Raw genomic sequence first — 26,186 nt, forward strand, 5'->3', positions numbered from 1 at the left:
TAAACCCTTAAACCCTCCACCCTAAACCCTAAACCCTAAACCCTAAACCCCTAAACCCTAAACCCTAAACCCTAAACCTAACCTAAAAACCTTAAACCTAAACCCTAAACCCTAACCCCTATAAAACAACCCCTTAAACCCTAAACCCTAAACCCTAAACCCAAACCCTAAAAACCCTAAACCCTAAACCCTAATAACCCTAAACCCTAAACCCTAAACCCTAAACCCTAAACCCTAACCCTAAACCCTAAACCCTAAACCCTAAACCCTAAACCCTAAACCCTAAACCCTAAACCCTAAACCCTAACCCTAACCCTAAACCCTAAACCCTAAACCCTAAACCCTAAACCCTAAACCCTAACCCTAAACCCTAAACCCTAAACCCTAAACCCTAAACCCTAAACCCTAAACCCTAAACCCTAAACCCTAAACCCTAAACCCTAAACCCTAAACCCTAAACCCTAAACCCTAAACCCTAAACCCTAAACCCTAAACCCTAAACCCTAACCCTAACCCTAAACCCTAAACCCTAAACCCTAAACCCTAAACCCTAAACCCTAAACCCTAAACCCTAAACCCTAAACCCTAAACCCTAAACCCTAAACCCTAAACCCTAAACCCTAACCCTAAACCCTAAACCCTAAACCTAAACCAACCCCATTTGTCCCCAAAAAATTTTCTCTGAAAAAACACATAGTAAAAGCGTGAGAAAAAACACACTACTTTTGTCACTATTCACCCCAACTCGCCACCATGTCACCGCCGCCGTCTCCCGGCCGGCCACCACCCACATCTGAACCGCCGTCCCCTGCCGACCACCATGCTAAAATTTCTCAGCCATCGGAGTCCGGTAAGCCGTCCATTTCACCGTTCGAAATATCGCCTTTTCCGTCCAAATCTTCGTCGGCGCCGCTCGTTGCTCCTCCCGGCGCCGGAGTGCTATCACTTGACTCGCCTTTCCCAGGCGGTTCCAATGGTACCAGCCTCACACTCAACACCTCCGTAAATCCACCGGAATCGCTGCTTGAAGTGTCGCAGCCACTATTCACGATCGTGCCGGAGATTGCTTCTTCGATTCCGGCCGATTCAAGCCACCTCGGTTTCATCCAAGCCCCGATCTGTGATGCCCATGCACAGACGATTCCGATGGTACCATTTTCAGCTCCAACGTCGTTCACCTCCGACCACAATTTCAGATCTACTCTTTCGGTCCCGGACGCGCGATTTCCGTCTATTTCTTCGTCGGTTTCCGGCGCCGATAAGGCATATTTCTTCAATTCCTCTGGCCCTCCTCTTCGTCCAGCCATGGGTAGGATATTGCCAGGATCAATTTCCGGATTCCGGCCACCGGTCGGAAACCCCCAATTTGTAGGGCAAAATCGATTTTCATCGTCTTCTTCAGTTCAATTCACCCCTCCAATGGCCGGTTCTGTCAAGTTTGGTCCCGGTTCTGGACTCCCCTCGACGTCGGCGTCTCACGGTGGTGCTCAGGCCGGTGCGTTGAAAGTCAACCCTGGAAAGTCAACGGTTCGAGTTGACCGGGTTGACTCGATAGTCAAACCCGGTGATGCTGCGGTCACCTCAGGTACGCGTGTTCCTACTCCTCTTACTGTGTCGTTTCGCGATGCTTTGGCCCCGCCGTCCCCTCGCACGACTAAAAAAAGCTTTGATGAGTTGCATAATTCAATGAATGATATACCTGTGCCGACTCTTCGGAATGGCAAACCGGGTATTCTATTCCCGGAAGAGGTGATTTCTTCTCTGGCTGAACCTTTTAAATTTGCTCTGGTTGGCAAGATTTCAGGGAATCGATCTCTAGTTCCAAATTCTGGTATTTCTGCGGCTTTTTCTAAATTGGGGCTAGTTAGATCTTTTGATTTAAAGTTCATGCCACGGGGCTTTCTTGTTCTCACACTTGCTTGTGAAGAAGACTATGCGTTTTTTTGGACCAAGGGGGTTATGCAGGTGGGACCTCTGTCGGTTCGCTTCTCTAAGTGGACGCCAGAGTTTAATCTTCAGGAGGAGTCACCCATTGCCCCTGTTTGGATCCGTTTCCCGGGTCTTCCCCTTCATTTGTTCTCTAAGCAAAGTCTCTTTGCTTTGGCTAAAATTGTGGGAAAACCGGTGAAAATGGATGATCATACTGCAGATTCTACTCGGGGTGCGTTTGCTCGAGTATGTGTTGAAATTAATGTGTTAGAACCGCTAGTCAAAGAAGTTTGGGTGGGTTGGGGTGATCATGCTCAAGAAATTGAAGTCATTTATGAGCGCATCCCCGGGTACTGCACGGATTGCAAAATGCTGGGTCATTCGACCAATGTTTGTTATTCCCATGGCAAAAACCCAAAACCCGTTCGTCCTAAGCCTGCTGACCGTGCTACTGGTCAGTCTCCCATTTCTACAGAGCCTGCCCCACCAGGGGGTGTTGCTCCTGCTTTTAATTTGGGGACCCAGCCTCAGCTTCAGAAAATTGGCACGGGTCCCCGACGTAGAGGGAGAAGGAGGCCAGTTCGGCAGGTTCTTCCCAGGAAGAATCCTCTTGAGTTGAATCCTTTTGAGGTGCTCTCGCATGAGCAGGATGCGGAGCCTGATCCTGTTGGATTACATTGTGTTGATACGGATCCTCCATGTGGTAATCTGGAGGATGCTGGTGGTGGGACTTCTGGCAAGGATCATTTGGAGTCTGTTCTTGTTGAGGGTGTGATCCTCAGTGATGAGGTTCTTGATGGAGGGTTACAGTTGGGTGATTGCGTGGATGGTACTGGGGTACCGTCTACTTCTGAGTTGCCTGTGTTTGGTTCTCTGGGGCCTTGCACTTTGAATCACAGTAGTCATTCCATCCCCTCTGTTCCTTTGTCTCCTGATGATGCTTCCTCTGCGGTTGAGGAATTGGTTGCTAGGCAGGGACCTTCTGTCAGTGAGTTGGTCTTCCGGCTGGAATCTGCTGGAGATTCTGATCACGAATTTGATCGGCATTCCGAGTCGGGTGATGGATGTAGGTTTGAAAGTCGTATTCTGGATGCTGATATGGGAGATGTTAAGAAAAGGAAGGAGAATGCTTTTCATAGGTCGCGTAAAAAGCGACAGGGCGGTTCTGGTGCCCATTCTCCATGAATTTTCTCATATGGAATGTCAGGGGGCTCCGGAGCTCGGAGTCTCAACAAAGGCTTCATGCCCATGTTAAAGAAAAGAGAGTCAAGATCTTGGCTATTTTGGAACCCATGATTGATCTGGATGTTCGGTTTATGACTCGTCGTTTTGGTTTTTCTCGAGTTATATCGAACTCATCGGGTCATATCTGGGTTTTCTTTGCTGAGGATGTGATGGTTGAGTGTCTCCTTGATCACACTCAATTCCTTCACTTCCGGGTTTCTGCTAGTTTTTTGCCGACCACTGTTTTTTGCTCCTTTGTTTATGCTAAGTGTGATTACATTGAGCGCCGACAGCTCTGGACTTCTTTGCTTCAGGTTAAGCCTGATCAGGGTCCTTGGCTTGTTGGTGGCGACTTTAATGTAGTTAGAAATTCGTCTGAGTGTTTGGGCTCTTCTGGTGGGCGGTTACTTCCCATGGAAGAATTTAATCATTTTATTTTGGATTCTGGGTTAGTGGATGCTGGTTTTGAGGGGTCTTCGTTCACGTGGACGAACAAGACCATTTGGAAGCGTCTTGATCGGGTTTTTGTGTCTGTTGATTGGGGTGACCATTTTCATTCTATTCGTGTGGAGCACCTCATTCGTACAGTCTCTGATCATTGTCCTCTTTTTGTGTCAGTCCCGGCTTTTGCTAGTGGGCCGACTTCTTTTCGCTTTCAGAGCATGTGGCTCAGGCACCATGGTTTTTTGCAGACGGTGCGGCTTAATTGGAATTTGCCGTGTCATTTGAACGGCATGCACCGTCTTTTTGTGAAATTGAAGCGCTTGAAGAGCCATCTGAAGTGGTGGAACAAGGGTGTTTTTGGTAATCTTTTTGCCAAACTTACGGAGGCGGAGCAGGCTGTCCGGGTTGCTGAGGCAGTTTGCGAGGCTGATCCTTCGGATTTGCATTGGACTACTTTGTCCAATTGCAATGTCGATCTTGCTCGAGTTACCGCCATGGAGGCGGATTTTTGGCGGCAAAAAGCCGCTTGTAGGTGGTTAGAGGATGGTGAGAGGAACACCAAACTCTTCCACAATATGGTCAAGAAAAAACGGGTGGCTAATAAAATTTTCCGTATTTGGGATAATGGCTCTTGCCTTACATCCCCTGATCTTATTCAGCAGTCTGGGGCCGCCTTTTTTCAAAACCTGCTTACTGGGGATCCTTTTGTGCTTTCTTGCCCAGATTTTTCTGACTTCCCCTTGGTGATCTCGGATTTGGAGAACGCCAATATTGCTGCCCCCCCTTCTTTGGAGGAGGTGCGGGCGACTGTTTTCTCCATACATCGTGATAGTGTCGCGGGGCCTGATGGTTTCTCTTCGGCCTTCTTTCAGCATTGCTGGGAGATTGTCCATCAGGATGTTTTGGATGCGGTTCTTGATTTCTTTCGGGGTAGTCCCATGCCTCAGGGGTTTACTGCCACCACGATCACATTGATTCCCAAAGTCATGGGTGCTCAGGCTTGGTCGGACTTTCGTCCTATCAGCTTGTGTAATGTGACCAATAAGATAATTTCAAAACTTTTGTATACTCGATTGAAGGTGGTGGCGGAGAGGATTGTTTCGTGGAATCAGAGTGGCTTTGTTCCAGGGAGGGTGATTTCGGATAATATCCTCCTTGCTCAAGAGCTTACTCATAGTCTTTCTCTCCCCACCCGTGGTGGCAATGTCATTTTGAAATTGGATATGGCCAAAGCCTATGATAGGGTCCAATGGTCTTTTCTGTTGGATGTTTTGAGGCATTATGGCTTTTCAGAGCAGGTTGTGTCGATGATATCTGCCTGCATTTCTCATTGCCAATTTTCAGTTAATATCAATGGTTCACTCACCGGATTCTTTGGATCCACTAGGGGTCTCCGGCAGGGCGACCCTTTGTCCCCACTTCTTTTCATTCTAGGGGCTGAGTACCTTTCGCGTGGTCTTGATCGTATTTATCGTCAGTTTCCTGCGATTAGGTACCGATCTGGTTGTGATCTCCCTGTTTCCCACCTGGCTTATGCTGATGATATTATTATTTTTGCCACTGGTGGGACTCGTGAGATGCACAGTCTCATGGATTTTTTGCATCACTATGAAAACTGCTCGGGGCAGTTGGTGAATGCATTTAAGAGCGCCATTATTTTGCCTCCGAGGTGTTCTGGTCGTACTCGTTCCCGTCTCCTTCGTATCACTGGGTTTGGGGAGGGTCATCTTCCTATCAAATACCTCGGAGTTCCTTTGTTTCGTGGGAATAGAGTTTGCTCTCTTTTTGATCCCCTTGTGCAGATGGTGAGTAAGAAGTTGGAGGGTTGGGAGCTTAAAACGCTTTCCCCGGGGAGTCGTATGACACTTCTTAGGAGTGTTCTTCTTTCGGTTCCCCTTTACATGTTCCAGGTAGTCCAGCCACCTCTGGCAGTTATGGAGAGGCTTGAGAAGGTTTTCAATGGTTTCTTGTGGGGGTCCAGACCCTTGGATAAGAAATGGCATTGGGCGAGGTGGTCTCGTGCATGTCTTCCTGTCTCTGAAGGGGGTCTTGGATTTCGCAGGCTCAAAGATATTGTGGAAAGCTTCTCCATTAAATTATGGTTTCGTTTTCGTCAAGGTTCATCCCTATGGGCCAAATTCATGATGAGAAAATACTGCCAGTTGGTGCATCCAGCTTGTGTTTCATCTACTGGGTTCATTTCTCCCACTTGGCGTCGTTTGCTTAAGATTAGGCCTCGTGCTGAATCTGGCATTCGATGGAGAGTTGGGATGGGAGATGTTAATTTTTGGGATGATACCTGGTGTGGGGATGTTCCATTATCTAGTCAGTTACCGGTTAGGGGGGATCGAGGTGTCCGTGTTTCTCACTTTATTTCAGATGGGGTTTGGGATTTTGATTTCCTCTGTTCAGTTGTTCCTCCCTCTGTTGCTGAGACTATTGCTTTGATCCCTATTGCATTGGGTGAACCCGATTTGGCCATTTGGGTGCATAGTTCTGACGGTGTTTTTTCGATAAAATCCGCTTGGGAGCTTGTCCGCCTGAGAGACCAACTTTATGATATATTCACTCCTTGCTGGGGCAGTTGGCTGAGGCCTACTATGTCTTTCTTCCTATGGAGGTTTTGGCATCAATGGCTTCCAGTTGACGATGTTCTCCAGCGTCGTGGTTTAGAGTTGGCGTCTAAATGTCAGTGCTGTGAGATGCCTGAGACATTCACGCACATTTTCATTGACAGCCCTATTGCCAGATCTGTATGGCATTTTTTTGGGGCTGTTTTTCATGTCCGTATTCCCCTTACTAGTGATTTCAGACTCTTCCTCAGTGCTTGGAAGAGGCATCCGGGGTGGACACCTAGAGGCCACGTGAAGGAGTTTTTGCCTTTCATTGTTTTATGGTTTCTCTGGACAGCTAGGAATGATGCGAAACACCGTCATTTGCACATTTCTGGGGAGACTGTTAAGTCTCAGATTTTGTCCTATTTGCGTCTCGCTCACGCTGCGTCTACTGTTAAACCTATGCACTGGCGTGGTGTTTTACATGCTGCGAGGTCGCTGGGGTTTTTTGTTGATACGCGTAGGGTTCATAAAATGGCGATTGTCCGTTGGTTGAGACCGCCGGTTGGGTGCTTCAAACTGAATGTGGATGGGAGTTCGAGAGGTAGTCCTGGAGCTTCTACTATTGGTGGTGTTGTTCGTGACTCCTCTGGTCAGGTGCTGGTTTCTTTCAGTGAGTTCATTGGAGTTGGGACCAATATCCGGGCAGAACTTTGGGCTATTTGGAGGGGTCTTCTCATTTCTTCTGATCTTCATTTCTTCCCTCTTTGGATTGAGACTGACTCTCGTATATCTCTTCTTATACTTCGCTCCCGCCGGTGTACTTGGGATCTTGAGCATATTGTTACACGGATTCGTTTGCTGATGAGGGGGCGTTCAGTTCATCTATCGCATATTTACCGGGAAGGGAATTCGGTGGCGGATGCCTTGGCGGCGAGGGCTCATTTACTCAGGAATTATACCTTAGAGTTAGGTCCTTCCCTACCTAGAGATATCTCCATCCTTGCCCGTTCGGATCGTTCCGGGCTCCCTTACCTTAGATATAGATACTCTTAGCCATTTGTGCCCTTTCCTCTTTTTGGATCTCTTTCTGTATCACATATGTTGGTTATTATATATATATATATATATATATATATATATATATATATGTATTTTTATTGCAGGTATATTGCTCTGGGATTTTGTTTGTCATTCACATTTTCTCTGTGCTAGTGGGTCCAGACATTGGCACAGGATGTGTTCGTCCTGGTTATTGTTCTTGCTGGATGTTTTCCACTTTCATATGGTCCGTGCAAGTGGGTACAGACACTTGCTCATGACATGTTTGTTCTTGTTTGTTCGGAGTGGGTTTCTGCACTGTTTCTGGTGGTGCTTTCCTTTGACCCACTCATGGTCCCTGGCGAGCGTTTACTGCTGGTTCTCCTTGCTCGCCGTATCAGCTATAGTAGAGGTTTTTGCTGGATGTCATGGTGGATTCACAGGGTGCTTTCAGGATGATCCTCTGTTTCTTGCTATGTTCGTCAGACTTCTACTTCATGGGCTTGTGCTTTATGTTCTTTTGCTTCATATGTTGGATATCTTTTGTTCTGGCGGGATTGCGATCTATATTTTGCTCTGGGATCGCCATTGTATAGTGACTTCCTGGCCAGACATTCTTTTGACTGGAGGGTTCAGTACAGTTGTCAGCTACCAGATTATATTCATTTTGACAGATAGCATTCTCCAGGGTGATAGCTCAGGGATGAGAGCCTTTGCATTGACTATGCGTTCATCTCGCCGTTATCATTTGGTCTTCCTCAGATGTTGTTATTAGTGCTGTTTGTATATGTTTAGTTTCTGGCGTTTTTTCAGTTGCTTTCTAGGGCTAGTTTTGCTTCTGTATTTACCACCCTAGGTGCTTTGTTTTTTTCGTTTCTACTGCTTTAGCCTTTTTGAGGAGGTTTTGGTTTTATCCACCTCCTCTTTTAGGTTTTTATTATGTCTTCTGTATTTTGTTACTGTCTATTTTGTGGATATATACAGGTAGGGGTCTGCCTAACCCCCCGCCTCCGGCGGTGTTTTATTAAAAAAAAAAAAAAAAAAAAACCCTAAACCCTAAACCCTAAACCCTAAACCCTAAACCCTAAACCCTAAACCCTAAACCCTAAACCCTAAACCCTAAACCCTAAACCCTAACCCTAAACCCTAACCCTAACCCTAAAACCCTAAACCTAAACCCTAAAACCCTAAACCCAACCCTAAACCCTAAACAACCCTAAACCCTAAACCCTAAACCCTAAACCCTAAAACCCTAAACCCTAAACCCTAAACCCTAAACCCTAAACCCTAAACCCTAAAACCCTACAACCCTAAACCCTAAAACCCTAACCCTAAAAACCCTAAAAACCCTAAAAAACCCTAAACCCTCAACCCTAAAAAACCCTAAAAAACCTAAAAAACCCTAAACCCTAAACCCTAAACCCTAAACCCTAAAAAACCCTAAAACCCTAATCCTAAACCCTAAACCCTAAACCCTAAACCCTAAACCCTAAACCCTAAACCCTAAACCCTAAACCCTAAACCCTAAACCCTAAACCCTAAACCCTAAATCCTAAACCTAAACCTAACCCTAAACCCTAACCCTAAACCCTAACCTAAACCCTAACCCTAAACCCTAAACCCTAAACCTAAACCTAAACCTAAACCTAAACCTAAACCTAAACCTAAACCTAAACCCTAAACCCTAAACCCTAAACCCCAAACCCGAAACCCCAAACCCCAAACCCCAAACCCCAAACCCCAAACCCTAAACCGACCCCAAAAATTTTTCTCTCAAAAAACACACAGTAAAATGTGCGAAAAAACACACTAAAATTCGACACTATTCACGCCCTAGCCACTGCCATGCCGCCGCCGCCGGATCCCGGCCGGCCAACCACACCATCTGAACCGCCTCATCACGGCGACCAACATATCCAAAAATCAGACCATTCCATGCCCGATTGCCTCCCCAAATCGCCGACTGAAATCTCGAAAATTCCGGCCGTTTTCTCGCCGACTTCATCCACCGTTCCGATCGACGAAACAAATATACCACTAGATTCGCCTCTTCAAGGCGACCTTTGTGCTAAAAATTCAGGTCGATCGGAAACCATTTGCCCCTCCGATTTTAGCTCCAAAGTCGCGACGCCACTGTTCACTGCGTCGCCTTTCACGTTTCAGTCTACAGCGTCCGATTCCGGTCACCTTTGTTCAAACGGGACCCCGATCTGGAAAGCCCACTCACAGACGATTCCAATGACACCTGAATTAGCCCGAACGGTGTTCTCCTCCGGCGTTAATTTCAGATCTACGATTCCCGCCTTGGACGCGCAGCACACGTTCCACTCTTCTTCTGATTCCGGCGTCGTCCCGGTGACCTTTTTCAATCAAACTTCACCAATTGATCGTCTGGACATGGGTAAGAGCCCTGTATCTTCAATTTCTGAAAAATCGATCGTGATCGGAAACGCCCAAATTTCAATTTCCCCTCAATTTCCGGCTACTGTTCATTCCGATTTGACCCCTCCGCCGTCCGGTTCTGCTCCGGTTGGTACCGGTTCTGTGCTCATCACGTCGGCGCCGTCCCACGGTGGTAATTTGACCGGAAAGTCAACGGACAACGGTCAACGGTCAACGGTCAACAACTCGGGTACGGCTTCTAAATCTGACCCTCGTGCGAAAAAGACGTTTCCAATCTCATTTAGGGATGCTCTGGCTCCTAATTCCCCTCGTTCGGGGAAGAATGGCTTTGGAGATGTCGTCAATGCTATGGAAGAAATGCCCCCACCGACTCTTAAGGATGGGAAACCGGGTATTTTCTTCCCGGATGAGGTAATGTCTTCTTTGACCGAGCCTTTTAAGTTTTCTTTAGTTGGGAAGATTTCTGGTAATAGATCCTTAGTCCCAAACTCGGAAATTTCTGCGGTTTTTGCTCGTTTGGGATTGAAGCGATCTTTTGATTTGAGGTTTTTGCCTCGGGGTTTTCTGATCCTCTCACTTCATTGTGAGGAGGATTATGCGTTTTTTTGGACGCGTGGGCAGATGATGGTGGGACCTCTCGGGATCCGTTTCTCCAAATGGACCCCGGAATTCAATCTACAGGAAGAATCTCCCATCGCCCCTGTTTGGGTGCGTCTCCCGGGTTTGCCTATTCACCTGTTTAACAAGAAAAGTCTTTTTGCCCTTGCTAAGATTTTGGGCAACCCGGTGAAAATGGATGACTTTACTGCTGAATCATCTCGAGGCGCTTTTGCTCGAGTCTGTGTGGAGTTGAATGTGTTGGAACCACCCGTTAAGCAAATTTGGGTGGGCTGGGGTGATCATACCCAGGAGATTGATGTTGTTTATGAGAAAATCCCTGGGTATTGCTTGGATTGCAAAATGTTGGGTCATTCGACCGACGTTTGCTATTCTCATGGTAAAAATCCTAAACCTGCTCGATCCAAGCCTGCTGATCGAGGGCCTCCTCAGCCGGAGGCGCCTCCTGCTCAGGCACCACCTGAGGGTGCAGCCCCTGTCATTGTCCCGGGACCACAGCCCCAGCTTCATGTCAATGGCCATGGTCCCCGGCGTAGACAGAGACGGAGGCCTGTTCGTCAGGCTCTCCCGAGGGATGATCCCCTTGCTTCGAACTCTTTCGGAGTTCTTTCACATTTGCAGGAGACAGAGGTCGGCTCTGAGGAGCATTGGATTAGGTGTTCCTGATCCCTCTGTCGGTTTGAGCTCTCATCAGGAGGCCCCTTCTTCTGACCGCCCTGCGGTCACGGTGGCTGAGGACGATGAGAGTGTTCCTTTTGTGGACTGCGTGGATGACCTTGGATCTCCACGCCCGGATGTGGTGACTGTGTTTGTCCCCCCGGAGATTTGTATTGAAAATCATAGCAGCCACTCGGTCCCATCTTTTCCTGCATCCCCTGCTGATGCCACTTCTATGCTGGACGAGTTGATTGCTCGACAGGGACCCCCTATTCTCGAGATGATCCCCAGTCACATGTCGGCTAGATGATCCTGATCAGGATTTTGATCGACATTCTGTGTCTGGAGTTAGTTGTGGGTCCGAGTGTAGTATTCTGGACACTGACATGTCCAACCCCAGAAAAAGACCTCAGGATGATGGTCGGCGATTGCATAAAAAGCGATCGGGTCCTTCTTCCACCCGTTCCCCATGAATTGCTTAATCTGGAATATCCGGGGACTTCGCGGTTCGGAGTCCCAGCAGAGGCTTCATGCTTTGTGAAGGAGAAACAGATTAAGGTTTTAGCTGTTTTGGAGCCCATGATTGATCTGGATCCGAGATTCATGACTCGCCGTTTGGGGTTCTCTGGAGTCATTTCTAATCTCTCCGGTCATATCTGGGTATTTTTTGCTGCTGATGTAAGGGCGGAGTGTGTTTTTGATCATGCTCAGTTCCTTCACATTCAGAGTCTCTGCCTCTTTCTTACCGACAGAGATATTTTGTTCTTTTGTCTATGCTAGATGTGATTATGTCCAGCGTAGGGATCTTTGGGCTTCTTTGCTTTTGGTTAAGCCTGTTTTGGGTCCCTGGCTGGTTGGGGGCGATTTTAATGTCGTCAGGGATGCGTCTGAGTGCTTGGGCTCCCGTGGTGGTAGGTTGCTACCCATGGAGGAGTTCAACAATTTTATTATTGATTCTGGTCTTATCGATGCTGGTTTTGAGGGGTCTTCGTTCACCTGGACGAATAAGACCATTTGGAAGCGGTTGGACAGGGTCTTGGTTTCTGTTGATTGGGGAGATCATTTCAGCTCGATTCGGGTTGAGCATCTCGCCCGTACTGTCTCGGATCACTGTCCGCTTTTGGTTACCGCTCCTGTTTTTGCCCGTGGGCCGAGCTCGTTTCGCTTCCAGCGAATGTGGGTTAGGCACCATGGTTTTTTGCAGACTGTGAGGCTTAATTGGAATCTGCCATGCAGTCTGAGCGGCATGCCTCGGCTTTTTGCCAAGATGAAGCGTCTCAAGCATCACCTCCGGTGGTGGAATCGGGATGTTTTTGGTAACATCTTTGATAGACTCACTGAGGCTGAGAGGGCTGTTCGTTCAGCTGAGGATGTCTGTGAGGCCGATCCTTCTGACGCGAATTGGACTTGCCTGTCCGATCGCAATGAGGATCTGGCTCGTATCACCGCCATGGAGGCGGATTTTTGGAAACAGAAAGCGGCTTGCCATTGGCTTGAGGATGGTGAGCGGAACACCAGACTCTTCCATAATATGGTGAGGAAAAAGCGTGTGGCGAATAAAATTTTCCACATATGGGAGAATGGGGTTTGCCTGACGTCTCAGGATTTGATTCAGTAGTCGGGAGCCTTATTTTTCCAGGATCTGCTTACCGGGGAGCCCTCTGCGCTCGATTGCCCTGATTTTTCGGGTTTTCTCTCGGTTATCTCTGCTGTGGAGAATGACGGTATTGCTGCGATTCCCTCTTTGGAGGAGGTCCGCGCGACCGTCTTCTCTATCCACCCTGATAGTGTTGCTGGCCCTGATGGCTTTTCTTCGGCGTTCTTTCAGCATTGCTGGGAGGTTGTCCATCAGGACGTTTTTGGTGCTGTTCTTGATTTTTTCCAGGGTTCTCCTATGCCTCAGGGCTTTACCGCCACCACGATCACTCTTATTCCCAAAGTCAAGGGTGCACGCGCTTGGTCGGACTTCCGTCCGATTAGTCTGTGTAATGTCACGAACAAAATCATCTCGAAGCTGTTGTACTCTCGGTTGAGGGATGTGGTGGAGAGACTTGTTTCCCCGAATCAGAGTGGCTTCGTTCCGGGTCGGATGATCTCTGATAATATCCTCCTTGCCCAGGAGCTCACTCACAGCATTACTCTCCCCTCTCGTGGTGGTAATGTCATCTTGAAGTTGGATATGGCCAAGGCCTATGATAGGGTCCAGTGGCATTTCCTATTTGACGTTATGAGACATTTTGGTTTTTCAGAGCGTGTTGTGGCTTTGGTCTCGGCCTGTATTTCCCATTGTCATTTCTCTGTGAACATCAATGGCTCTCTCTCGGGGTTTTTTGGTTCCACCAGAGGCCTCCGGCAGGGCGATCCATTGTCTCCTCTTCTCTTCGTTTTGGGGGCGGAGTATCTCTCTCGTGGCCTTGACCGACTCTACCTGCAGCATCCTGCGCTTAGGTATCGTTCTGATTGTGATATTCTGATTTCCCACCTGGCTTATGCTGATGATGTCATTATTTTTGCCAGTGGTGGGTCTCGTGGTATGCAGCGCCTTGTCGATTTTCTGCATCACTACGAGAACTGTTCGGGGCAGCGTGTGAATGCTGCCAAGAGTTCTTTGATTTTGCCTCCGAGGTGCTCTGAGCGCCTCCGCTCCCGGATTCTGCGCATCACCGGGTTTGCCGAGGGCCATCTGCCCCTCAAGTACCTCGGAGTTCCCCTTTATCGGGGTAATCGCACATGCTCCCTTTTTGAGCCCCTCCTACAGTCTGTTCGTAGGAAGTTAGAGGGTTGGGAGACTCGGACCCTCTCCCCGGGTAGCCGCATGACCCTGATACGTAGCGTGCTCCTATCCATGCCGATTTATCTGTTTCAGGTGGTTCAGCCACCTCTGGCGGTCATGGAGAAGCTTGAGCGGGCCTTCAATGCCTTCCTCTGGGGGTCGAGACCCTTGGAAAAGAAGTGGCACTGGGCCCGGTGGTCCCGGGCTTGCCTCCCCGTACTTGAGGGGGGCCTTGGATTCCGCAGATTGAAAGATCTCGTGGAATGTTTCTCTATTAAATTATGGTTCAGATTTCGGCAGGGATCCTCTCTTTGGGCGAGATTCCTTCTACGGAAGTATTGCCGGCTGGATGCTCCTGCCTGTGTCCCCGCCCGTGCTTCTATTTCCCCCATTTGGCGTCGTCTCCTCAGGATCCGCCCTCGCGCGGAGCCTGGCATTCGCTGGCGAGTTGGTCTCGGAGATGTTTCCTTTTGGGATGACACTTGGTTTGGGGACGTTCCTTTGTCCTCCCGGTGTGTGGTCCGCGGGGGCCGTGATGTTCGGGTCTCTCATTTTCTGTCTGAGGGCTCCTGGGATTTTGATCGCCTTTGTGCGGTTGTTGCTCCTTCGGTTGCCGAGGAGATTGTTTTGATTCCTGTTCTTTCGGGAGACCCTGATATGGCACGATGGATCCATAGCATTGATGGTGCTTTCTCTGTGAGATCTGCTTGGGAGCTGATCCGTCAGCGTGCTCCGTCTTCCGATATATTCCGCCCGTGCTGGGGGAGTTGGTTGAGGCCTACCATGTCGTTCTTCCTTTGGAGATTCTGGCATCAGTGGCTCCCTGTTGATGAGGTGCTCCAGCGCCGGGGTTTTGCATTAGCCTCGAGATGTCAGTGTTGTGATATGGCTGAGACATTCACACACATATTCATTAGCAGCCCGGTTGCTCGGTCTGTCTGGCACTTCTTTGGCGCCGTGTTTCGGGTTCGTATTCCCGACACTGAGGATTTCAGTTTGTTCCTCAGTGCGTGGAAGAGAGATTTGGTCTGGTCCCGGGGGGGCCATGTGCGGGAGTTTCTCCCCTGCATCGTTCTGTGGTTCCTCTGGACTGCGCGGAACGATGCGAAGCACCGTCACATCCCTGTTTCTGGGGAGACGGTGAAGTATCAGATTTTGTATTACTTGCGTCTTGCCCACTCTGCGTGTACTGTCAAGCCCAGACATTGGCTGGGTGTGTTTTAGGTGGCGAGATTGCTGGGTATTTCGGTTGCTCTCCACAGATTCCATAGGACGGCGATTGTTCGCTGGCTGCGACCGCCGTCCGGGTGCTTCAAGCTTAATGTGGATGGGAGCTCGCGTGGTATTTCTGGGGACTCCTCTGCTGGTGGTGTTGTTCGGGATGATTCCGGGAGGGTTGTGCTCTCATTCAGCGAGTTCATCGGAGCTGGGTCTTCTCTTCGGGCTGAGCTTTGGGCGGTTTGGAGGGGTCTTCTCCTTTGTTCTGATCATTCTTTTTTCCCTCTTTGGATCGAGCTTGATTCTCTGACTTCTATTCAGCTCATTCGTTCCCGTCGATGTTGCTGGGGTCTTGATCACATTGTATCCAGGATTCTGGTCCTTTTGAGGGGGCGGTCTGTTCATATTTCGCATATATTCCGGGAGGGTAATTCGGTGGCGGATGCGTTGGCGGCAAGGGCCCATACCCTTAGGCACTTTACCTTAGAGTTAGGTCCCTCCCTCCCTAGGCACATTTCCATACTTGCACGTTCGGATACCTCCGGACTTCCCTACCTGAGATATAGATGTTCTTAGCTGTTTGCAGCCCTTCCCTTCACTTGGATCCATTTCTTCTGACTTTCTATCTATATATATATATATGTTTATTTTTTCTTTGCAGGTACTGTTCTTTTGGGGGGTTCTCTTCTCCCCCGTCTTGCCAGTCTGGTGTGAGTGGGTCCAAACACTCGCACACTACATGTTTGGTCTCCTAGGGATGGGGTGGGCTCTTGCACTTACCCTATTGGTGCTTCTCTTTGGCCCTCTCATATTCCCTGGAGCGCTATTTCTGTTTGTGGCTCTCTTTGGTCCATTTCTGGCTCCTGGCGGGCGCTTACTGCAGGTTCTCCTTGCCCGCCGTATCAGTTCTTTTACAGGAGTTTACTGGATGTCGTGGTGGTTCCAGGGATTATTTCCGGACGATCCTCTTCATTGTTATGATACCTTCGTCAGATTTATACTTCAGATGCAGGATCCTTTTTGTCCTGGCTGGATTGCGATCTTCATTTTGCCCTTTTATCGTCATTGGACAGTGATTTCCTGGCCAGATCTTATGATCACTGCTGGGATTCATACAGTTACCTGGTCTCAGATTAGCGTCGTTCTGACAGACCGGCTTCTTCAGGGTGATGGTTCAGAGATGAGAGCTTCTTCATGGATTCGCACTCATCTTACAGTTATCATTTGATCTTCTCGGCGTGTTGCCACTTAGCGCTGCTCGTATTTGATTAGTTTCTGGCGCACTTTTTGCCGTAGTCTAGGGTTATTTTGTTTACGTATTTATGTCCCTAGGATACTTTGTCTTTATGTTTCCACTGCTTTAGCCTTTTCGAGGAGGTCATGGTGTAGTCCCCCTCCTCTTTTAGGTTTTCTTTCTGTCGTTACTTTTTATTTTGTGGATATATACAGGTAGGGGTTTGCCTAACCCCCCCGCATCCGGCGGTGCTTTCCGGAAAAAAAAAAAAAAAAAAAAAAAAAAAAAAAAACCCTAAACCCTAAACCCTAAACCTCTAACCCCTAACCCCTAAACCTTAAACCCTAAAAAAAAAAAAAAAAAAAAAACCCTAAACCCTAAACCCGAAACCCGAAACCCCGAACCCCGAACCCGAAACCCGAAACCCTAAACCCTAAACCAAAACCCTAACTACCCTAAATTTTTTCTCTAAAGTGAATAGTGTCCCCAAAAAACCCAAATTTCGCCCATAAAATCGCCCCCATGTCGGCGCCGGTTTCCGGCCGGCCACCGGTACGATCAGGTGCGCCTCGTCGAGATGAGGCTGCTGTCCAAATTTCAGGTCCAACGGAGTTTGTTTACCCGGCCAAATCGACGGTCAAAGTCGCGAAAATCGCGCAGATTCCGTCGCCAGTAATCGCGCCTGCTTCCGATCATCGTCCGGCGACGATTCTTTCATCAATCGAATCGTCTTGTAAAATCGATCCTATGGTCCAAAAATTAGTCCAAACGAAGTTCATTTGCATCCCGAATTCGGCCGGCGAAGTTTCGTCGCCACTGTTCACCGCGACGCCGGCTGTTTAAACTCCGATTCCGGCCCGCTCAGTTGTTGTTTCTCCGATCGAGCACCCGATCTGGAATGCCCATGACCAGGCGCTTCCAGTGGTATCTTCAATTTCTTCATTGACGTCCGATCCCGGCCTGGATTTCAGATCTAAGAATTCGCCTCCTCCATCCCTAGCGGCGCCACCTTCTACCGTCGATTTCTCCGCCACCGCTGGTCCAAAAATCAATTCCTTTGGTCAGTTTCCTCCTAAGGAGATGGGTAATCTAACGGTACCGTCAATTTCTGGAATGGATCTCCGGATCAAAAACGCCCAATGTGAATTTCATGCGATTTCGTCGCCTAGTTTCGTCTCTTCGGGGCCGAGTTCGTCCGGTTTGCAAGGGGTTTTGGCCGGTTCTGAGTTCCCCTTCACTTCTCCGGCCGGCGGTTGTTCTCCGGTGGGGTCGGTCCGAGTTGACTCGGACGAGTCACTCGGTCCAACTCGTAGGGTTGACTCGGCAGTCAACCTATCATCCCCTGCAGTCAACTCGGGTCCACAAAGTGATGTTTCGCCTGTACCGGTTCGTTCATTCCGTGATATACTTGCCCCGTCATCTTCGGTCCCTGCAGTTAAGACGTTTGCTGGTGTTGCGGAAGTGATGGATAAGTTTTTTGAGCCGAAGGTACTTGATGGTATACCGGGTATACTATTCCCGGATGAGGTTATGTCTAAATTGGTTGCGCCTTTTAATTTTTCTTTGATTGGACGTATTACTGGAAATAGAGGTGTAACTCCCAATAGTGCTATTTTGACTGCTATTAATCAGTTTGGTTTAGTGGGTTCACCTCGAGTTCGATTTCTTCCTAGGGGGTTTATGGCTTTACTTCTTAATCGTGAGGAGGATTTTTTGAAATTCACGTCTCTTGGCACTATTTCTATTGGTTCGGTGTTGATTAGATTTTCGAAGTGGACTCCGGAATTTAATTTTGCTGAGGAGTCGCCTATTGCCCCGGTTTGGGTTAGGATTCCAAATTTACCTCTTCATCTTTACTCTAGGCGTACTCTCTTTATGATTGCTAAGCTTTTGGGGACGCCAGTTCAGATGGACGAGTTTACTGCAGATCGTTCTCGCGGCTCTTTTGCCCGTGTGTGTGTGGAGATTGATGTTTGTGAACCTCGTCTGGATAAGATTTGGGTTGGATGGGGTTCTCATGTTCTTCACTTGGATGTGGTTTATGAACGAGTTCCATTTTACTGTTCTGAGTGCAAGGTGTTGGGTCATTCTTCCCAGCACTGTGCTCGCAATGGTTACATTCCTTCTGGTGGTCGGTCCAAGGATCAGGGGAAGCGACCGCAGACTTCTTCGGCTACTGACCCAGGGTCTTCGGGTCAGCCTCAAGGTGTTCCACTTGGCTCGGTTACTCCCAGTGGTCCTAGTTCTGGGAGTGCTGATCCAGGTTGGATTCAACAGCGACGTAGGCGTAGTCAGGCTTCTAGTCAGGTTACTCATCAGGCTCCTCCTTCGAGTAACCAATTTGAGGTTCTTCACTCTATTACAGGCGATTCTTTACCAGGTGTTGATTCTGGTGTTGGTCCATCTTCACGCCCACTGTCCCCTTCTAATTCTGTAGAGGCTATTGTTGAGGATATTCCATTGTTGCCTCAGCTTGTGGTGGCTCCGATTCCTGCTCCTCCAGCTATTTCAGTGGTTGTTACTTCCGTTTTTACAGGTGATGCTCAGGGGTCTAGTTCTGAGGCGCATTCTTCTCCGGTTGATGTTGTTCCATTGGTGATAGACCCGATGATTGTTTCTACTGCTCCGTCACCAATGGTTGTTACTACAGCTTCTGGTCCCATTACTCAGTTACAGATTGACATTGGGAGTGGTTCTCGAGAGGCTGATTTAGCTCTTCCTCCTACTACTGCATGTCAGTCCTTGCCATTACCCGGTCGCACGCGATCACAGCAGCGCCGGTTTTATAGGACTCAGAAGAGTCAGGTGGGGTTACCTTATGGGCGACCGCCTGATTCAGGTTGATATGCTTTGAGGTGGGTGTTTACTGCAGAGTTCTCCTTGCCCACCATTTTGTTTTTATGCTTGATGTATTCTGGGGCACCCGTTGGTTTGTTGGCTTTTTATTCTGATGTTTGTAGGGTTGCCCTGTTGTAGTATGTCGTTTATTTTGTTATGATGTTATGCTTGTCTCGCCTTTGATGTGGAGGTCTTGGCCTAGTCCCCCTCTCATCAGGTTTTCTTTGTACTGCTCTTTTGTTGTATATAAATAAAATTTCCGGTTAAAAAAAAAAAAAAAAAAAAAAACCCTAAACCCTAAACCCTATACTCAAACCCTAAACCCTAAACCCTAAACCCTAAACACCCCGCCTCCGGCGGTGTTTTATTTAAAAAAAAAAAAAAAACCCTAAACCCGAAACCCGAAACCCGAAACCCGAAACCCTAAACCCTAAACCCTAAACCCTAAACCCTAAAACCTAAACCCTAGTGGCGGATGCTTTAGCGACCGAGGCCCATACTTTTCGGCGATACACTTTCACGTCAGGACCGGCTCTCTCCAGACATATCTCGATTCTCGCTCGCTCAGACCACTCTCGGCTGCCGTACCTGCGTTCCAGGATCTCTTAAAAAAAATCGGCCAAAAATAAAATTAGTTTTGTTTTCTTTGCTTTTCATCTGTGAGTGCGTGTGTGGCTAATTTCGCATACGTGTGTCTGTGTGTGTGCGTACGTGTTTTTGTAGACGATTGACTGTGTGCATTTGAGTGTGTTTGGTCACTGAGCGTGCGTGTGATAGTTCTTGTTTGCGTAGGTGTTCGTGTGCGTGTGTTAACCCTTGTGTGCATGCGTGAGTTAGCCCTTGTGTGCGTTGGTGCCCGTGTGCGTGTGTTAGTGTGTGTGCGTGCGTGCGTGCGTGAGATGTGTGTGTGTTTGTCTCTCGGTTTTTACTTGCCCACCGTCTCAGGCCTTTCCTTACTGCTTGATTTTGTGCGTATCCTCTTAGCGGATCTCAGACGCCTGACGCACTCGTTGAGGAGGACAGCTTTGCCTCCAGGGCTGGATCAGACGCCCATTGTCTCTCGGTCTATATTCGCCCCTTTGTTTTTGGGCGGGTCAGCCGTCACAGGCCATTTCTTGCTGCTTGATACTGTGCGTCTCCTTCTGTCGGATCTCAGACGCCTGATGCACTCGTTATGTAGGACAGTTTTGCCTTCAGGGCGGGTCCAGACGCCCATTGCCACTTTTACAGGGTCTATGAGGGCCCCTATTTGGACCCATACATGCCGGAGATTCGGCTTTATATCTCATCACGGTTTTAGATGTTATCCTGCTTCCACTGGAGTGACCCTTATATTATCTGCTCTTTGATTTATGTATTATTGTTTATATTTGCTTCTATCCTTATGAGGAGGTCTTGGCCTAGTCCCCCTTCTCACTTAGGTTTTCTTTGCTCTGTACGGACGACATTTTTACATTTCAGTTATTTACAGGTAGGGGTCTGCCAAACCCCCCGCCTCTCAGGCGGCGTTCCAAAAAAAAAAAAACCTAAACCCAAAACCCTAAACCCTAAACCCGGAACCCGGAACCCAAACCCGGAACCCCCAAAAAAATTTCTCTGAAAAAACACACATTAAAAGGTGAGAAAAAACACACTAAATTGTTACTATTCACGCTTCACCGCCGCTGGATCCTGACCGGCGCCACCTACCACCGGAACCGCCTCCTCACGACAGTCCTCATACTTGAAAATCAGAAGCATCGGAGTCCGACAAGCCTTCCGATTTAACAATCGAAGTTGGTTCATTTCCATCCAAAAGTTCGCCGGTGCCGTGTACTGTTCCTCCCGGCGCCGAAATGCACTCATTAGAATCGCCTCTGCCAGGCGGTCTCATTGTTACAAGCCCCGCACACTCCAGCTCAGTATTTTCACTGGAATCGGCGTGCAAAGTTACGCCATCACTGTTCACGTCAGCGCCGGAAATGCTTACTTCGATTCCGGCCGATTCGTGCATCATTGGTCAAATCCAATCCCCGATCTATAATGCCCATTCCCAGACGATCAATATGGCACCGATTTCATCCGCAACGCCGTTCTCAATCGCCGGCGATTTTAGATCTACGTTTTCAGTGCCGGACGGTACTTTCACGTCATCTTCTTCTCCGATTTCCGGCACCGTCCCGTCGTATTGTTTCCATTCCTGTTCACAGGTTGGTCGTCTAGCCATGGGTAGGGTTTTACCTCAGTCAATTTCCGGTTTCCGGCCACCGGTCGGAAATCCCCAAATTCTAGGGCAAAATCGTGTTTTGTCTCAATCTTTGCTTCAATCGATCCCTCCAATGGCCGGTTCTCCTGGAATTGGTACCGGTTCTGGGCTCCTTACGTCGTCGCCGTCCCATGGTGGTCTTCAGTCCGGTAACTCGGGGGTCAACTCATTGGATTCAAATCGGCGGGTTGGGCGAGTCAACTCGGCAGTCAAGGTTAGTGATTCTGCAGTCAAATCGGGTCTGAGTGTGCAGGTTCAGCCTACTGTGTCGTTCTGTGATATTTTGGCGCCACCATCTCCTAGGACGGCAAAGAAAAGTTTTGATGAATTGCATAATTCAATGGAGGAGATGCCTGTTCCGACTCTTAGGGATGGTAAACTGGGTCTACTATTCCCGGAAGAGGTAATTTCTTCACTAGCTGAACCCTTTAAATTTGCTTTGGTGGGCAAAATTTCGGGTAATCGATCTCTAGTTCCTAATTCGGTTATTTCTGCTGCTTTTTCCAAGTTGGGACTCGTGAGATCCTTTGATTTGAAGTTCATGCCCAGAGGTTTTTTAATTCTTACACTGGCTTGTGAAGAAGATTACACGTTTTTCTGGTCCAAGGGGGTTATGCAAGTTGGGCCTTTATCGATCCGCTTTTCTAAGTGGACACCTGAATTTAATCTTCTGGAAGAATCCCCCATTGCCCCTATTTGGGTTCGTTTTCCGGGGCTTCCCCTACATTTGTTTTCTAAGAAAAGTCTTTTTGCTTTAGCTAAGATAGTAGGGAAACCGATAAAAATGGATGATCATACTGCAGACCCTTCTCGGGGAGCTTTTGCTCGAGTTTGTGTCGAGATCAATGTGTTGGAAACTCTCGTTAAAGAAGTTTGGGTCGGTTGGGGGGACCATGTTCAAGTGATTGAAGTCATTTATGAGCGTATCCCTGGGTACTGCACGGATTGTAAAATGCTGGGTCATTCGACCAGTGTTTGTTATTCCCATGGGAAAAATCCAAAGCCAGTTCGTCCTAAGCCTACTGAACGTGCTCCTGGTCAGTCTTTTCCTTCCACAGATCCTGCCCCTCAAGGGGGTGAGAATACTGGTTTTAACCTGGGACCCCAGCCCCAGCTTCAGAGAAATGGCATGGGTCCCAGGCGTCGAGGTAGAAAGAGGCCTGTTAGACAGAATCTTCCGAATAAGGATTCTCTTGCGTCGAATCGTTTTGTAGTGCTTTCGCACGAGCAGGAGGAAGAGCAAGATCCTGTGGGATTAGATTTAGCTGGTTTGGATCCTCCAATTGGTCCTATGGAGGATGCGGGTATTGGTTCTTCTTGTTTGGTTAAATTGGAGTCTGTTATTGGTGAGGAGGTGACCCCTAGTGGTAGGGTCACTGCTGAGGGGTTACAGTTGGAAGATGGTTTGGATAGTCTTGGGGTTCCGTCTACTAGTGTGATGACTGTGTTTGGTTCTCTGGGGCCTTGCACTTTGAATCATAGTAGTCATTCCATCCCCTCTGTTCTTTTGTCTCCTGATGATGCCTCCTCTACGGTTGAGGAATTGGTTGCGAGGCAGGGTCCTTCTGTCAATGAGTTGGTATTCCGGCTCGAATCTGCTGGTGATTCTGATCCTGAATTTGATCGGCATTCTGAGTCGGGTGGTGGGTGTAAGTCTGATAGTCGTATTCTGGATGCTGATATGGGTCATATTAAGAAAAGGAAGGAGAATGCTTCTCACAAGTCGCGTAAAAAGCGACAGGGCGACGCTTCTGCCCATTCTCCATGAATTGTCTAATGTGGAATGTCAGGGGGCTCCGGAGTTCGGAGTCTCAACAAAGGCTACATGCCCACCTCAAAGAAAAGAGAGTCAAGATCTTGGCTATTTTGGAACCCATGATTGATCTCGATGTTCGTTTTATGACTCGTCGTTTTGGTTTTTCTTGAGTTATATCAAATTCCTCGGGTCATATCTGGGTTTTTTTTGCTGAGGATGTGATGGCTGAGTGTCTCCTTGATCACACTCAATTCCTTCACTTCCGGGTTTCTGCTTCCTTTTTGCCGACTTTTGTCTTTTGTTCTTTTGTTTATGCTAAGTGTGACTACATGGACCGCCGATAGCTTTGGACTTTTTTGCTTCAGGTTAAGCCTGATCAGGGTCCTTGGCTTGTTGGTGGCGATTTTAATGTAGTTAGGAATTCGTCGGAGTGTTTGGGTTCTTTTGGTGGGCGGTTGCTTCCCATGGAAGAATTTAATCATTTTATTTTGGATTCTGGGTTAGTGGATGCTGGTTTTGAGGGGTCTTCGTTCACGTGGACGAACAAGACCATTTGGAAGCGTCTTGATCGGGTTTTTGTGTCTGTTGATTGGGGTGATTATTTTCATTCTATTCGTGTGGAGCACCTCATTCGTACAGTCTCTGATCATTGTCCACTTTTTTGTCAGTTCCGATTTTTGCTAGTGGGCCGAGTTCTTTTCGCTTTCAGAGCATGTGGCTCAGGCACCATGGTTTTTTGTAGACGGCGAGACTTAATTGGAATTTGCCGTGCCATTTGAATGGCATGCACCGTCTTTTTGTGAAATTGAAGCGCCTTAAGAGCCATCTGAAATGGTGGAATAAGAGTGTTTTTGGTGATCTTTTTGCCAAACTTGCTGAGGTGGAGCAGGCTGTCCGGCTTGCTGAGGCAGTTTGCGAGGCTGATCCTTCTGTTTTGCATTGGGATGCTTTGTCCAATTGCAACGCATATCTCGCTCGGGTTACTGCCATGGAGGCGGATTTTTGGCGGCAAAAAGCCGCTTGTAGGTGGTTAGAGGATGGTGAGAGGAACACCAAACTCTTCCACAATATGGTCAAGAAAAAAAGGGTGGCTAATAATATTTTTCGTATTTGGGATAATGGCTCTTGCCTTACTTCCCCTGAGCTTATTCAGCAGTCTCGGGCCGCCTTTTTTCAAAACCTGCTTACTGGGGATCCTTTTGTGCTCTCCTGCCCTGATTTCTCTGACTTCCCCTTGGTGATATCGGATTTGGAGAACGCCAATATGGCTGCCCCTCCATCTTTGGAGGAGGTTCGGGCGATTGTTTTCTCCATACATCGTGATAGTGTGGCGGGGCCTGATGGTTTTTCTTCGGCCTTCTTTCAGCATTGCTGGGAGATTTTCCATCAGGATGTTTTGGATGCGGTCCTGGATTTTTTTCGGGGTAGTCCCATGCCACAGGGGTTTACTGCCACCACGATCACTTTGATTCCTAAAGTCTTGGGTGCCCATGTAAGGCTCGAGATTATTAATCTTTATTGAAGTACGACTTGGAGAATATGAGAATGCATGTCGTAAGATGAAAATATCAAATAGTTCATGAATTATGGAATTTTGATTGAAGCATGGACGAAGCCACATCGCACCTGCGGTGATAGGAAACACCGCACCTGCGGTGTATGGACCGTAAGATGGCAGATTTTATTCGTAACATCACCGCACCCGCAGTCTTGTATGGCACCGCACCCGCGGTTGTTAATTTGAGAAAATAATGGAGTTGCCGAAGCATGAGCGCACCCGCGGTGCTACATGCGAAAATGCCACTTTTGTTTCTTGGCTTGACACATGGCATGTATATATATATGAAGCTGCTGAATCTTCATTTTTCATTCAGGAAGAGAGAGAGAACCGAGAGCTTCCATGGAATAGCTTCAAGTTCTTCATCCTTTAGAAATTATATTGTGCAAGATTTAGAGATCCGATTTTAATTCCGAGTCCGGATTTGTGATCCTTGCAACAAGAGCTAGCTAAGGATGTAAGTATTATTCATTTTCAGCATTTTTCGAAATAATTATGTTGGGGAAATTCAGATTTGAGTGAGAATATGTGTTCTTGAGATATTGAGCATGATATATTCGTTACCGGATCGAAATTTGGAGATCGTATGCTATTGTTTGAAATTTCCAGCCTATATGAGTTAGGATACTTGCAGATTTCAGAATATATATATTGATGTGGGATGAGATTTTGAATTGATAGTATGTCCTACATTGATAATGTTGTATTGAGATTATCGGTATCGAAGAATTACGCCGTTATGCCGCCAAAATGTATTGAAACCGATTTCAGCTTTATATCTTGAGTTGCTTGAAAGGTATATTGATAAAGTGCACATCGACTATGCCATTTCAGATTTGTACTGGCTATTGTGAACTCAAGACTTCGACTACGACACCGAATATTCGACAAAGGTATAATTCCTGTGGTCACGGGATTGCACAACTCGATTCAGATTTGATACGAGTTTCCCTAAATCACATACTATATTGTTATTACATTTGATTATGTAATGTCTTGTTTATTGATTTATAATCAAGCCCTGAGATAGGAGAGATTGGCAGATCGGCCAAAACTAGACGTTTCGGTGTATCGACGCATAGTAGTAGATTTTCTCTATGTGTAGACCCTCGATACAGAGTTGACCGAAGTCTAGGAATAAGACGCACCGTCACCCCGAGTGGTTGGGTAGGTGATAGACCGTCTTATTCACACCGGGATCCCTAGATTAGAAATGAATCGAGTCAAGAACTAACTGTTGAATACAGATTTGTATTCTTTTACATGTCTTAGATCATACTTCATGTTAATTGAAATATGCTATGCTTTTGTACTTGATTTAATTACATTGCATACATCCATGTTTTATACTGGGATTTGTTCTCACCGGAGTTATCCGGCTGTTGTCGTGTCTGTATGTGTGCATGGCAACAGGTGGGCAGGATCTGGGTCTCGAGCTAGATGAGAGATTGATGATAGCGTGGAGATCTCGGGCGTTGAAGAGTTCTAGTGTTTTCCTATTAGACTTGTACTATTATGTTTATAGTCGGGATTTGAATATTAGTGTATGTTTGCACTAAACAGATTTGTATGTACACTATGTTGTTAATTATTATAGAGACAGATTATGTTTTAATTATACATTTGAATTAATGTTAAAAGCAAAATTTTGACCCACATTTTCATGCATAGATCCAATAAATCCCAAAAGAAT

This window comes from Primulina eburnea, chromosome 7 (assembly GCF_022965805.1).
Source record: "Primulina eburnea isolate SZY01 chromosome 7, ASM2296580v1, whole genome shotgun sequence".
Taxonomy (NCBI): Eukaryota; Viridiplantae; Streptophyta; class Magnoliopsida; order Lamiales; family Gesneriaceae; genus Primulina; species Primulina eburnea.